Source organism: Acomys russatus, chromosome 2 (assembly GCF_903995435.1).
Source record: "Acomys russatus chromosome 2, mAcoRus1.1, whole genome shotgun sequence".
In the NCBI taxonomy this organism is placed as follows: Eukaryota; Metazoa; Chordata; class Mammalia; order Rodentia; family Muridae; genus Acomys; species Acomys russatus.
Genome location: NC_067138.1, coordinates 106,599,551 through 106,614,967, shown reverse-complemented (window position 1 = coordinate 106,614,967; position 15,417 = coordinate 106,599,551). Strand labels below are relative to the sequence as shown.

Genomic DNA, 15,417 nt, shown 5'->3' with positions numbered 1-15,417 from the left:
TTGATATGAGCAAGTCTTTCCCACATTCATATGGCAACACTAATTAAGCTCAGTAGGTCACAACGAAAAAAGGAAACACAAGTAAGACATAAAAATGGGAGACTGAGCCCAGTGCACACACCTTTAATCCTGGCACCCACGAGGCAGAAGCAGGCAGATCTCTATGAGTTCAAGGCCAGCCTGGTCTATAAAGTGAGTTCCGGGCCAGCCAGGGTTACATAACAAAACCCTGCCTCAACAAACAAACAAACAAAACGACAGCAAAACAAAAGACCAAGTTCATTATTATTATTTTTTTCTTCTATTCAGAGGAGAGAGCAAACACAGCCTCCAACTATGACAAATTATGTAGATGAATTTCCCTGAATTTGAGGAACTTGAAGGCATAAGCACATTCAGAGTGCAATGGTTTTTTCACCCCGGGAAAAAAACACCTTTGAGATGTGGTGTCTCCCCTGCCAGGTAAGTAGAAGACCACGGTTATGTTTATGGTTGTTTCTGCATTCATGTCACTTCTACCTGTTCCTTAGGGCACAGATAAAAACAAAAGGCATACAATTTCCTATACCCATGCCATATGCCAGGCACCCATTATCTTAAATCTTTAGCAAAACTCCCACAAGAAAGCATTATCCTTACTTAATAGGCGAAGAAAATATTGCAAACAGCTTTGAGGTGTTCACAGTGTGGCGGGCAAGACCAGACTTGAGCGCCTGCATCAAGATAAGACTTGAAGCCACAGTACAGGTTCCAAAGCCTAAAGCATCCCTGTGGGATCCACCCAGGTTTTTTTTGGACAGCTCTTCTCCTTCCAGAAGGCACACAAGAAATCATTTAGTCTGCTGTTCAGCTTTTATGAGTAAGCTACAATCCAATAACTTTAGATTTATGATGCTCTTTTCTCCTCCCCAGCGTGTTTTTTTTCAGAACCTCTAAGGCATTAAGTATGGTTCAGCAGGGTTAGTGTCTGCTCAGGACAGCTGCTCAGTCCCTGTCAGCAGTAATGTGAAAGCGCAGGAGTCGAAGGGTTTGAAAGTTTAAAAGTGCACTGTTGGAGAATTAGATGAGGGGCTAGAGTGAAATCACACTGACAACATTTTTTTTAAAAAATATTTTATTAATTTATTCATATTACATCCCAATTGTTAGCCCATCCCTTGTATCCTCCCATTCCTCCCTCCCTCCCATTTTCCCCTACTTTATTCCCCTATGTCTGTGACTGAGGGGGACCTCCTCCCCCCACACTGACAACTTAAAGAGCTCTTTGTGGTTTTTCAAGTGAGCAAGTATGGTGGCTTGGACCACACAGTGGGGATGCTGAGAAGTGAGCTGCTGGAACAAAGAGTCTGGAAAGAAAATGATCAAGATTTGCCTAGAGATTGTTATGGGTATAACTCATGACTCTCATATAATCTTGTTTTCGTTTTTAAACAATTTGTTTTATGCAATTTGGTGTTTTTCTGCATGTATGTCTGTGTGAGGGTGTTGGATCCCCTGGAGCTGGAGTTACAGACAGTTGTGAGCTGCCATGTGGGTGCTGGGAATTGAACCTGGGGCTTCTGGAAGAACAGCCAGTGTGCTGTTAACCACTGAGCCATCTCTCCAGCCCTATATAATCTTGTTTAAGGCAGGGATTGTTTTTCTTTCTTTTCTTTTTTCTTTTTCTTTTCTTTCTTTCTTTTTTTGCTTTTTAGAGACAGGGTTTCTCTGTGTAGCCTTGGCTCTATTGGGCTCACTTTGTAGATCAGGCTGGCCTTCAACTCACAGTGATCCACCTGCCTCTAGGCAGGGATTCTTAAACTTTTTTTTCCATGTGTAACTCTTTTTGCCTAAGAAATTTTCATGCAACATTAGCTATATAGATATATAAATTAAATATTTACTTATAATAGATTATAAATAATTTTATTAAAAAAATTTGATATATATATATTTGATCACTTATTAAAGAAAAAGTGAGTTTTCATATGATTAGACTGATGTTTTTCTTGCTATGATAAAAATTGACCAAAAAAAAAAAAAAAAGAAACCTTGAAGGAGGAAAAGGTTATTTTAGTTTATAGATTAGAGTCCATTACTGAGGAAAGTCAAGGCAGGAACCTAAAGGCAGAAATGAAGCAGAGAAAATTGAGGGGCACTATTTACTGGCTTGCCTTTCATGGCTTGCTCATCCTGCTTTCTTATCCTGCCCAGGGCCACCTGCACAGGGGTCATATAGCACCTACAGAGGGCTGGCCTTACCACATCAGTCATTATCCAGGAAAACGCTCCACTCACTTGCCTACAGGCTAATCTGATGGAGGCTTGGCTAATCTGATGGAGACTTTTTCTTGGTTGAGGTTCCTTCTTCCTAAATCACTGTCGCTTGTACCAAGCTCAGATAGTAACCAGAATAGATGTGTTTGCTTGTTTTTACATAAAGAATTTAATCTGAGCTGAGTATTTGATGCTGCAAACTCAGAGCCACTTTGATGTCTTTCAGAGTTGACTGATATTTGGTTGTATCACCATCATGAGATGCTGAGACTGACAGTTTGCATAAATATCACAAAATCACACATGTATGTTTAGGTCATTTCAGAAACTGCTGGGCATTCTGTCCTAACTGAAAGTCAAAACACAATAAATTTTTGTATGTGTGTGTGAAGCTTGAGTAATTGAAACAGCACTTTTATTTTTAACTTAATTTTAACATTTTGTGTGTGTGTTTGTGTGTGTGTGTGTGTGTTTGTGTACACTCATATATGATATCTCACATGTGGAGGTCAAAAGACAACTTTTGGTGATCATATCTTTCCTTCCACAATGTGGGTTCTGGGGATTAAATCAGATTGTCAGGCCTGGTGACAATTTTGCCATCTTGTCAGTTTCTAATTAGACAATTAAAAAATTAATTCCACAGAATCTAATCTAAACGTATATTAATTTGATGCTTGTTGTGGGACAAGGGGAGAAATATTCAAAGCCTTTGTTATAGCAAATTTTTCTATAAGAATAGCAAGCTCGCCGGGTGTGGTGGTGCAGGCCTTTATAAACCTTTAATCCCAGGACTCAGGAGGCAGAGGCTGGCATGTAGCTGTGAGTTCGAGGCCAGCCTGGCCTACAAAGTGAGTCCAGGACAGCCAAGGCTACACAGAGAAACCCTGTCTCAAAAAACAAACAAACAAACAAACAAACAAATAGAACAGCAAGCTCTCTATATAGAACAATTATATATATATATATATGTATATATAATGCAATTCATAACATCTGAGCCAAGGCGCTTCAGGCATTGTTTGCTGGTGTTGTGTATATGACAGCACACACACACACACACACACACACACACACACACACACACAAGTCAAAGTGCGTTTGCATGTTCATTCAGAACCAAGGCTGTAATGACATATTTGGACATGATGGGTAGGCACAGCTAGAAATACTTCAGACTCATTGTGTTTAATTTTTAAATTAACTTTTGGATGTTGTACATTTTTAGAAACCATTTTACTTAATGATGATTTTGTGAGCATCCCACAATAAATTATGAGGAGACCTACAGTTTTGTAACAGGATCCCGGATATTAGAAGACCCCCAGACCTTAGCACAACTGACTCCATGCTAGAAGCGCCGTTCAGGCTGTAAACCTCGGGAAGCAGACAGCAGCACCTGGCAAGAATGAAAGCAAAGACCTACTCCATCCAAGTCCATCGTTATGGGAAAGCCTCTGAGTACTAACCTTGCTTTTTGGCTTCTGTAGTTCCACTTTTGGCTGTTTTTGTTAACTGATGTATGTCAACCCAGGAGGGTGTGTGTGTGTGTGTGTGTGTGTGTGTGTGTGTGTGTGTGTGTGTGAGCATGCGCGCGCACACGCTTGAAAGCTCACCCTAAGAAAAGCTCAGGGCTACGCTGGGATCCCAAACACCCAGTGTAGTCACCAGCCAGCTAATAAAAGCTTTCTCTCAGCTTAAACCTACGTCTGAGCAGTCTTCTCTGATGAATACCCACAAATTTAAGAAACCAGGATTGAGGACACTTGGTTAATAACTTTTTTTAAAAAAGCATAAGACTAAACCTACTCTGAAAGATGATGCTTAATGAGAAAGCAAAAGCACTAGGCGCAACTTGGGCATCAATGGATGTTCATTCTTACTACTCTCTTCCATATTTTGTCTGTCTCCCCTGCTCCTTCAGAGAGCTCTTACAGAGAACTTGGCTAGGCCTGAAGAAACTTGTCAAAGCTTGAGGTTTGTTTTCTCCTAGTAAGTCCTTATGATGGTTAGTACTGTCAATTTGGCAATTAAAATCGCCTAGGAGACCAGCCAAGCCTGTGAAAGATGACATAGATTAGGTTATCCCTTGGCCATGGCCTTGAGGATTATCTAGATTAGGATCACATGGAAGACAGGCTTTGACCAAGTCTGTGAGGGATTATGTAGACTAGGTTATCCCCTTGGCTGTGCCCTTGCGGATTATCTAGATTAAGATAACGAAGACAAAGTCCACGTTATCTGTGGGCAGCACCACTCCATCTGCTGGGGTCCTGTACTTAAGGCTCAGGAGAACGCTAGCACAAGCATTTGTTAGCTCTTCTTCCTGACCATGAGAGCAACATGACTTTTCACCTCAAGTTTCTGTCATTACGACTTCCTCATCATGATGGTCTGGAACCTCTCCAATGGCGCGGGCGTCATAAACCTTTCCTTCCTTAACTTGCTTTTGTCACATATTTTAACGCAGCAAGGGGCAAAGTGACTGATATTCTTGCTAAGCAAGTCTCTCTTGAGCCCTCCTCTAGCGTGCCTGGGACTTGGAGGAGGTAAAGACAGAGATAATGCCTGCAAGGGCATAGGTTACTTCAGCGGGGCTGCAAATTCTGATAATCTCATTTCCTGTGTGCGTTCATTTCTTTCTTTCTTTCTTTCTTTCTTTCTTTCTTTCTTTCTTTCTTTCTTTCTTTCTTTTCTTTTTTTTCTTTTTTTTGAGGCAGGACATCTCACAGAGATCCTCCTGCCTCTGCCTCTGCCTCCTGGAGTGCTAGGATTAAAGCAGTATGCTTTCACACCCAGTTTGAGTTCAATTCTTACAAGCTGTTAAGAGGAAGCTAGTTGGGACACTAGCGCGCGTGCCAGACCGGATGGGGGCGTGTCGAGTAGGCGGAGACGCAGGGGTCCTCAGACCCCGCCCCACTGTGGGGCAGCTTCTGACGTCACGGAAGGTAGGCTGGCGAGGGGGCGTAGCCAACGGGGGCGGGCTCTCCGGGGGGCGGGGCCTGCGGGGAGGGGCAGGGCGCCGGTGCGGCGGGGAGAGACGGCAGGCCGTCGCAGCCGCGGAGTAGCCGGCAGCCGCTGACGCGCTGCGGGCCCGCGCCCAGCCTCGCTTGTCCTCTCGGTGCCTCTCCTCGGTCGCCGGTGTCCACGCCGGGCCCCGCACAGCTGGCCGAGTGGCCAGCCAGACGCCGGACCCGGACGGACATTGCGCCAAGGAGCCGCGCGGCCCGGTGCACACGGAAGTGGTGAGTGTCACGGTCGGGAGGTGGAGGCGGCAGCTGGGCCAGCTCGGGGACCGAGCGGGGGGCGCGGAGCGGGGCGGCCAGGGCGGCCGGAGTGGGGATTTCCTGGTGGCGGCCGGGAGGGCAGGGGAGGGCCGCTCTGCTAACAGCGGCCCGCGTCGCCGACATCCTGTTTATGGCCCCGCGGCCTGCACGCTGACAGCCTCCAGCGCCGCAGCAGCCCGACCGCAGGAGTCACCGCGGGTCGTGGCCGGCGTCCCGCCTGGTCGACTCTTGCCACGGGACTTTCTGGGGTTCGGGACTGCGTGGGGCGCGCCCGGGAACTCCGGACCGCAGCTTGCCGGAAAGCAGCGTGATGGCGGGCCACGGGCGAAGGGACTGGGGAGAGGGCACTGCAGGTCCAACCCAAAGGGACCAGGTTTATCGAAACTGGGACCAGTGTCTGTTGTGGCTCCCTAACTCTCGGCACTGCTTCCGCGCGGCAGCCCCGGCTGCCTCAGATGCAGTCGGCGCCCCTCTGGAGGCACTCCTAGGCTCCCGGGATTCGTGTTTACGAAGGAAGTTCTTTAGGGAGACTAGAGCAGAGGTGTGGTTATCACCAGGTGCCTGTGTACCCTCTTCGGAGGTGTATTCTTTGTGATTTTCCGGAGACAAGGACCGTGCCCTAATTCGTGGCTGTGACCTGTCTTCTGCCTCTGCTTCGATACATCAGTGTCCATGCTATTAAAATTCCTCCCCAGTCGTAGAGATCAATCGCAGGTATTTACGGTAGTGTAAAATTACCATTACTTCTTTCAGGGCATAAAAACTTGGGTCGTTAAATAAGTAGAATGTGGAGACAATTAGATATAATTATCTAGTCTTTGGGTGTTGTCCTCCCTTTTCAAAAGAAAATATTTGAGTTATGTGTGGACATGTATGCAGTGTAAAAAACTTAAAAAAAAAAAAAGATGAACTCTTTATATTGATTAAATCTTTGGTCCTCTCTTTCAAAAAGCACATTTTGTGTTGGCCTATTGCTTTTGATTGTGGAAGCTCTGATGTTTTCCAAGTGCTAGGATGTGGGGCTGTGTGAAACAAGTATGATCCGGCTCAAAATGTCAGTCAGTAAGGCCCAAGTTGAGAGATCTTGTGTGTGTGTGTGTGTGTGTGTGTGTGTGTGTGTGTGTGTGTGTTAAAAAATAAGATTTGGCAAGTCACTTCATTCCTGGCTTCAGTTTTCCAACATCCAGGGGATACTTTTCACTAAAGGATCAATTTGTTCTTTTGTACTTTGTGGTGAAGGTTAATGGAGACTGCCAGCCAGCATCATAGACAGTTCTGGTATAACATGCTTTGTAATATGGAGTTAATGTCTCTTTTGTATGGATCTAGATCATGTTGAAAGAAACAGATACCTCATCCTGGAGGGAGTGTGGCCATTATAAATAGTAGTTATAACTTAATTTTGTGTATTATATTAATGAGGTACTTTGTATTTCAGCCTCTCTTCATTGCTATACTTTTAGGAGGGGGGGGGTTCTCAGATTTCTCTGTTATTTATTTATTTATTTATTTTTTTACATTGAATACAGCTAGTTTAAACTGTTTAAATCCCATGTCACGGTACACTATTTACTGTCTTTGAGAAATGATATTAGAAAGCAAGTCAATTAGAGATTGGTGCAATATTCTAATACATTTCCCAAGACTTAACCATATTCCATTTTCTTGTAATTTAGGCAAGGCAAGTGTTAGTATCAGTTTGCCTTACCCAGAAGATCATTATCTTTCTGGCCACTTGGTATCCACCTTTTACAAATTTAAGGTGCTAGGAGGAGTTAGGCTATAAAATCGTTTCAACTCGGGAGCCTGCTTTGAAAAGCTAGTGAAAAATACAGAGTTTTGATGATCGGGTTGCTTTTACAGGAATGACACAAGGGGACTTAACCTTGGGGCTTCTAAAGAGGACTGTGCCGTCTGCCAGTTTAAACAGGCTTCACTTTACAAATAGCAGCGGTTCTAAAAAGGAGAAGGATTTCAACAGCACATTACCAGGCACAGATTTAAACTGTCCAAAAGACATCGTTCTGTTTCTTTTGAATAACCTGAAGTAACATATATTTGGAGAGAAATACAAATGAAACAACTACTTAGAATATATGTAGATTCAAGCCCATGTTTTGGGGGGTGTTTTTGTTTTTTTGTGAGATAGGGTTTCTCTGTGTAGCCTTGGCTGTCCTGGACTCACTCTGTAGATCAGGCTGGCCTCGAAATCACAGCGATCCGCCTGCCTCTGCCTCCCGAGTGCTGGGATTAAAGGCGCGTGCCACCACGCCTGGCTTTGTGCAAAGAATTTTTAAAAATTAATTTTCGCAGGGCTGGGGAGACGGTTCAGTGGTTAACAGCACTGGCAACGCTTCCTGAGGACTTGGGTTCAATTCCCAGTACCCACATAGTGGCTCACACCTGTCTGTATCTCCAGTTCCAGGGCATCCAAGACCCTCACATAAAAGTTAAAAAAAAATTTTTTTTTTCACTTAGAAAATTTCAAGTGGGCAGAGAATGGGTTATGTAAGCAGAATCTAGCTGAGCAAGCGACTTCTGATCTCTGCTGTACTATGGCTTAATGGCTCAGGGAGCCTTGCCATAGGATGGAGGTGCCTGAAGGAACCTTGATGAATCTAACACACTAGTGGTTAACAGCTTGGAAAATTTCATGCTCAGGGGGACGCTGATATTTTCTGAGGCGTTTCGGAAGCTGCACCTTGGGGGAGAAGGTGGTATCTACTGGGTGTACTGTTAAACACTCAGCAATGCACGTGGCAACCCCTCCTGGGACAGAGTATGACCTGGCTCAAAATGTCAGTGGTGCCAGGGGAGAAAAGTAATATTGAGGCTCATGTTGTGGCAAGTTCTTTTATTTCTGGCACCGGCTTCTCTGTTCTAGAAAGAAGCAAAAGCTCTTGGGTTAGTTATTTTGCAGTCTTTGTGGGGAGGCCAGGTAAGTAGTGCTAACATAATGTGTGGAAACCAAAAGACGTACAGTCTAGAGCTGTTGCGAAGAGCTAGGTACAGTGGAAGCTGGGCAGGAAGAGGATGAGTCTATCTCTGAGCAGGGGGATGATTTAATGTTTAGATTTTTTTTTGTATTTGGAGTAAGGGATTTATTTAGTATGCTTAGTTTTCTGGGTAGAACATCTTTTTGTTGTTCTCCCCTGCCTCTTTTAAACACAAAGCTTATTTTCATGACAAGGAGGAAATTCACTGTAGGAAAATTGAAAAATCTAAGAATGTAGTAAGTAGAGGACAAAAAGCTCTCCTCTGCTCTGCTGCCGTTCCCACTTAAAGGCAGTCCCATCCTTTCCACATTTTCTTGAGCGTGGTTAAAATTGGAAGAAGACTTACCATAGAAGGGAGTAGAGCTGTTGGCTGAGTGGATGAGGGGAGTGCCATTTGTTTCTGTGCTCTCCATTTTCCCTCTTTAAATAATTCCTACCAACCTAGGTGTGTGTGGTGCACGTCTGTAGCCCAGGTACTTGGGAGGCTGGGGCAGGATGAGCACTTGGATTCAGGACTCTGGGATCAGCCTGGGATAGATAGAAAGAGATCTTTTCCTACAAAAACATTGTAGTGCAAGGGACAGAGACATTGACTCATTGGTGTTAATGTATTTTGTGCTAAGTGCCAAGCCTTGTCTTTAGTCCTTCTTCCACTTAGTATTCTCTTCCTCAGAGAGGTACGCCACTGTAGCTTCTGGTGTCAACAAAAACTTTCTGGTAACATGGTTTGAAACAGTTGCCATGTTGAAGTTCTGGCGTTTCAGGGGTAGGAAAAGCATTCCTGTGAATGTACTTGCCTTTGAAGTACACCCACAGATTTGGCAGTTTGAGGCAGTCAGAAAGAAGAAAACATAAAGGTCCCTTCTGTGATGCTTCCACTTGAGGTTTTATGATGTGTGCTTCTTCACAGCTGGTTGGAGCACACACCATTCCTCGGTACTCGGAATAGATCCCTGAGCCCCAAGGCAAGATGTATATTAGTAGCAAAAGAAAGAAACATCAATTGTTGTTTTGAGTCTGGGTCTTCCTCTAGCTCAGGGTAGTCTGGAACTCACTGTGTGTCCTCAAACTTGTGATCCTCCTGCCTTAAGCCTCCCAAGTGCTGGGACTAGAGATAGGAGCCAACAGGAAAATTCTTTTAAGTGTACCCTAGTCAGAAGACAGCTGATATTTGCTGAGATGTTTTAAATCTATGTAACTGGTTTATTTAGCATCCACATTCACATGGCATTTTGCTTATCCATTTATTAATCAGTAAATATCTATTGGTGTCTTACTGATATAGTCAGAAAGAGTGAATACATGAATTAAAATACATAGGAATCACTGCCTTCGTAGAGTGAAGCCTGGTAGAGAAACTTTGTGGGTGTACCCAGTTTTGGTGGTGTGGGTTATGCATGTGGACTGAGTAAGTCCTGTCCTGTGGTTGTAGAATGTCCCTGCAAATCTTCAGAGTACTCCTTTGTAATCTGAAGAGTAAGGAATAGCTTCTGTTTTTTGTTTTTATTTTTCCTTTTTAATATATTGCAAATCAATTCATCATTTTTTCTTATATACAGACATCTTTTGGTACATGTTAAGTGCTTGGCAGATGCCTGAGGCACAGCTCATGTGGAAATAAGCTTGCTATACATAGCTTTTAACAGTGTGAGTGGTGCTCCAGCCGAGGTGGAAATTAAAGACTATTAGAACCTCTTGGGAGAGCTCAACCCTGCCTAGAGCCTTTCTCAAGTGCTTTTTAAAAAGACATGGGGGTGGAGTTGGTGGGTGGCTGAGTGGGTTAAGTGCTTGCAGTGCAAGTATGAGGCCTGCGTCTGACCTCCAGCACTCACATAAAAGACTGGGTGCAGCGGCATGTGTTTGTAATTCCAGCGCAGGAGAGAGGGTTGCTGGGACTTGCTGACCAGCCAAGCTAGCCAAATGGGTGAGCTCCAGGTCTGAATAAGAGGTCCTGTCCCCCCTCCACCCCTTTGGGACAGGGTCTCTATCTAGCCCTAGCTGTCCTAGAACTTGCTATGTTAGACCAGGCTGGCCTTGAACTCACAGAGAGCTGTCTGTCTCCTTGGGATTAAGTCCAGGGATTAAAAGTATGTGCCACCACTCCTGACTCTTAGCATTGTTTTTGAGATACTGTCTTAAAACACAAGGTGGATGGCTCCCAAGGAACACCTGCGATTGGCGTATGATGAGCTGGCACACTTAGTCCCATGTGCTCCTGCCTCAGCCTCCAAATAGCTGCTGCTCAGGGCACACACGACTGCACCTGGCATACAGTGGTTTTGAAGAGGCTTCGTGTGAGTAGGCCCTTGATGAGTGTGAGTGCCCTTGTTCTGAGGTAGGCTGGGATACTAGGAGGACATACAGTATAAACAAAGGCGTGAGGCAAAGGTGGGCATGTTCAAAAGGTGCATGACAGACTTATTTGCATGCACTGATTAGAGCCTAGTCATCTAGGGAGCAGGAGGCGGTGAGGCAGTTTTGGGTCATCTAGTTAGCAGAGGCTCTTGAGTCTGTGCGCAGGAAGAGGTCAGGGACTGTGGCCTCTGTCCAGTGGATGAGTGCGGAAGATGAGAGCATGTGAGGTTTTTGGGCTTAAGATTAAAGGGAGCAAATGGAAGAACTGTGAAACACTTGAATTCCGTGCAGGGTAAGCTTCTACCTAGTGCTATGCCCCCCTTTCCTTCTCCCCAGCACCAAGAATGCTTTATTTATCTACCATTTATCACTTCTTCTGGAGTCTACCAGGAAACAGGAAGTGCCTAGAGTCAAACTAGGTGGCAAGCAGTCCATATACGCTTTCCCTGTAGTACAGCAGAAACCATTTTAACTTGTTTTTAACGTTATCAAGTTCTCCGACAACTTAACTGGTTTTTAAGCCAATCAAAGATTAAATATAAGGAACCATAAGAGACTGGCATAGTTACAACTGAGAATCCGTGCAGGAAGGCGCACATCCTCAGAGGCACAGGCTTAACTTTTGTCTTAGTGATTGAGAAGTGGTAGGAAAACGCAGAGCAAGAGCACAGCCCGAGTAAACAGCCTGGGACACTTATTGCAGAGGAAACCCAGGATAAACAGGGTAACAGCTTGAAATTGTCACTGTGACCATACAGCGCGGCAGCTGATACTGGTAAAGATGAGGAGAGCATCCAGGAGGGCTCTTGTTGTAGAGCGTGAGTGAAACGGAGGGAGAGTTCAGGTCTGTAGCTGAAGATGCCACGTCATACACCTTGCTTAGGGGTTGGCTGGTGTGTAAGTAGTGAGCAAAGACAGCATAAGAAGCTGTTCTCAGATTCTCTCCAGAACAGATTCAAAGAGATGTTTTCTTAGAATGAAAATACAGTGAGGAATCTTTTCTTTACCGAGGGAATGGGTCGAAAACAACTGTTGTGGGGGACCCTAGTACCTAGAGTCCAAGCTGAGGGAGACTGACAGGCCATTTTAAACCTCCAGTAGAAGAGCATAGATTTCTTTATTGCATGTTAGCCTTGTTCTTTTTTATTTCTGTAAAGGTTTATTTTCATTTTTGTGGATATCCTGTCTGTGTAAATGTCTGGCACTGAACAGGTACCCACAGATGCCAGAAGATGACTAGTAAAATTGGAGTAACGGGGGTTTGAACTGCCTGGTGTGGGTGCTGGGAGCTGAACTGTGGTCCTCTGGAAGTGCTTTTAACAGTGAGCTGTCTCCCCAAAACCTTTTCTTGTTTTTAATTGTCTGTTTGGAGGCTCTAAACCTGGACCTTGGAGTCAGCTCTGAGAACAAGTTATGGCTGTTGCTTATCCACAATCTGGGGTAGAGACAGTATCTACTACCTCTAAGTTTATTTGAGGATTGAGGGACTACTAAAAATTTTGGAATTTTATCAGCACATACTTTGAAGAAAAACTGTTCTAGTTGTCTTATTTTTTTTAACTTTTAAGAGTACTGGATATAGTGTGTATTTGAAAGGTTTCTGTTAACAGTGGGTAAATTTGAAAAAAAAAGTGTTGGTGGTAATGAAGACAGTTTACATTGATGGGGAATTTGTTTATGTTAACAGCGTGCAAGTTAGATAAATTGTTTTCCATTATTTCTTTAAAATGAAAACAATGAGAAAGGTGTTTTTATGTAAGTTCAAGATCCAACTTGGGAGGAATGCGCTGGGCATCTTGGAAAACTAGTATGAGAGTGCTGTTTAGCTTTTGTTGATTCCGTGTGCGCTACCAATGGTGGGCTGCTGGCGGAGAGACACGGGTAGACCTGCTTGTTAAATGATGCCTTTAGAGATGTGTTAAAATTAAACATTATATAAAGGGATAATGTTCCAAGGAGCTTTGCTGCCTAAAGATTTATAGGAATTTAAAGGAACTTAAAAATGCATGTTGTTTCCTACTGTACAGTTTCTGCTTTGTTTATATATCATACTTTAATGAAGCAAGAGCTACGCTCCTTTCTCCTAGTTATGTGTATGTACACATAGAGATATTTATCTCATTCTTAGTGATATTCTTTTTGGAGTAATTGATTGAATTTAGGTATTTGTAAAAAGAAAAAAAAATAGGCGAGGCACAGTAGTATACACTTGTAACTGTAGCACTTGGAAATGGAGGCAGGAAGAAGAGTTCAGGGTCATTTTCAGCTGCACAGAACTTGCGTGGGCCCAGGCTGTCTGAGTCTCCCTTTCAAAACAAACAAAAATAATCTTCTCTCTCCTTGGTGAGAGAAAAAAAGATAAAAGAACACGTGGTTTGAACAGCAGTCTTGATACCATTCTTTTCATTTTTTATTTTAGAGATTTCTTCTCCTATTATTACTATTATTATTATTATTATTATTATTATTATTATTATTATTATTATTATATTTTGCTTCGTGAATTTTTGTCCAGTGTGCGCACGCAGGAGTCTGCAAAGGCCAGATCCCGTGTAGGCTGCTGTGAACCATCCTGAAGGCACTAAGAATCGAACCCAGGTCCTCTGAAGAGCAGCTAGTACTCTTAACTGCTGACCCACTTCTCCAGCCATGTTCTTATCCATGTGCTTTTACAGCAACGTGTATGAACAAAAGTTTAACTGAATCTTTTCTTGTCTTCTCATTTAAAATTGAGAAAGACAAAAGACCCCTGTCTGCTTTGTGGAGGGCAGTGGGCAAAGGAGAGTTCACCTGAACCTATGCAAAGACTGCATGGAGAGAGTTAAATAGTAAACTTAGATATAATCCTTTCAGATATGTTGGATGACATAGCCTGGTCTGACTACACAAAGCAGAAATAAGAACAATTTGTAACGAATGCAACTATCTCTTTTTAATAACATCATAAAGAGCTTAAGGGTATTAGAACTGACAGCAGTTCACTAATTAGCCATGATTACATCTGTGGGCTTGTTCGCATAGTTTTTATAATTAATTTACTCTGACCGTGGCAAGGCTATAATTTATAGCAATTTTTTTTCAATTAGTAGAATTTAAAATAATCTTTCCTGCTTTGCTGGCAGAGAGACATAGGCAGACCCGTTTGTAAAATGATGTCTTTAGAATTTGTGCTGGTGGTATGTCTGAGTCACACACACACCCAGACAGACAGACAGACAGATACACACGCGTGCGTGCACACACACACACACACAGAGTGAAGGGAGAGGGAGAGGGAGGGAGGGGGAAAGAGAGAGAGAGAGAGAGAGAGAAGAGAGAGAGAGAGAGAGAGAGAGAGAGAGAGAGAGAGAGAGCGCGCTAGCGAGCTAGTGCTTGCTAAATGTGTATCTTCCGGTGGAAAAAATCTTGTTTTTTAAGTTGATTTTGGCCCCACACAGGAAGGCTGGTAGTTGAAGTTTGCATTATAAAGATAATTTTTTCCCCAAACTCAGGATTTAAAAAAAAAAAAAGGATTTTTAGGATTAATTTACATAACTTAGACTAAAGGAGGTATGTTTTGCCTGAGTTCTGCATACTGCTTGATTTTGTCCTGCCGGAGGCCCTCTAAAATGCTGCCTGACTTGTTGACCACCGTGCATGTGTTGCCTCATGGGGAAACTCAGCTGATGTCTGCTGGCACTTTACACAGCTTGTCACTTGCTTGTCTACAGATTCTTCCACTCAGGTTGCTTGGATGTCGAAAGGCGGGGTCATAGGTTGAATTAGCCTGTACAGAGAAAGTACATCTTCTTGCTGTGGCTTTAGGCAGTAAGACCGTTTCTGATACACAAGCTGCCCAATATAAAACTGTTCTTAGGTTTTCTACTTCACGATTTAACAGCTCTGTGTAGATACTGATATGTGAAAACAAAGTTGGCCTGACTCTGTCCTTTAGGTCTCTTGTAATTGAAAAGACAGCAATTTCGCAGTTACACACGTATTTGTGATGTTTATGCTGAGTGTCAGTGGAGCTCTCTAGTTGCTTATAAGACAAAGATGGAACCGTAAGAAGGAAGCGGGGTCTGGGCAGTAAGTTTTTTGTACACTAAGACCTGAAAGGTGAAATAGGCTGTGCTAAGAGTTTAAGAAAGCATTCTTTCTATGAAGATGGTCCAGTGTGTAAAAGGGGCTTGCTGCCTGAGAACCTGAGCTCTATACCCAGAATCCACATGGTGGAAGAGAGAACAGACTCCTGCAGGTTGTCCACTCACATGTCCATTCTCTCTCTCTCTCTCTCTCTCTCTCTCTCTCTCTCTGTGTGTGTGTGTGTGTGTGTGTGTGTGTGTGCGCGCTTGCGTGCGCATGAGTGCACGTTTTAAAATAGAAAGCCAAGGTGGAGAGTGACTAAGAAAGACATCAGATGTTACCTTCTGCCCACCATGTACACACACAGACATGTACACACACAGACATGTACACACACAGACATGTGCACACACAGATACGTGCACACACATAAAGAATCTGACTAGGCCAGGCATGGT

The 15,417-nt window shown here is 43.7% G+C and overlaps 1 protein-coding gene and 1 non-coding gene across 2 annotated transcripts in view; one reads left to right on the top strand and one right to left on the bottom strand.

Moving 5' to 3' along the window:
* Nucleotides 1-308: 308 nt before the first annotated feature.
* Nucleotides 309-470, bottom strand: LOC127207835 (U1 spliceosomal RNA). Its single transcript, XR_007833028.1, has one exon. It is a non-coding gene; the product is annotated as a U1 spliceosomal RNA (small nuclear RNA).
* Nucleotides 471-5,307: 4,837 nt separating this feature from the next.
* Nucleotides 5,308-15,417, top strand: part of Jak1 (Janus kinase 1) — a 129,213-nt gene continuing 119,103 nt past the window's right edge. The window contains exon 1 of the mRNA XM_051164747.1: nt 5,308-5,501. The gene's annotated coding sequence lies outside the window, so the exon portion shown is untranslated. The remainder of the gene's footprint in view (nt 5,502-15,417) is intronic.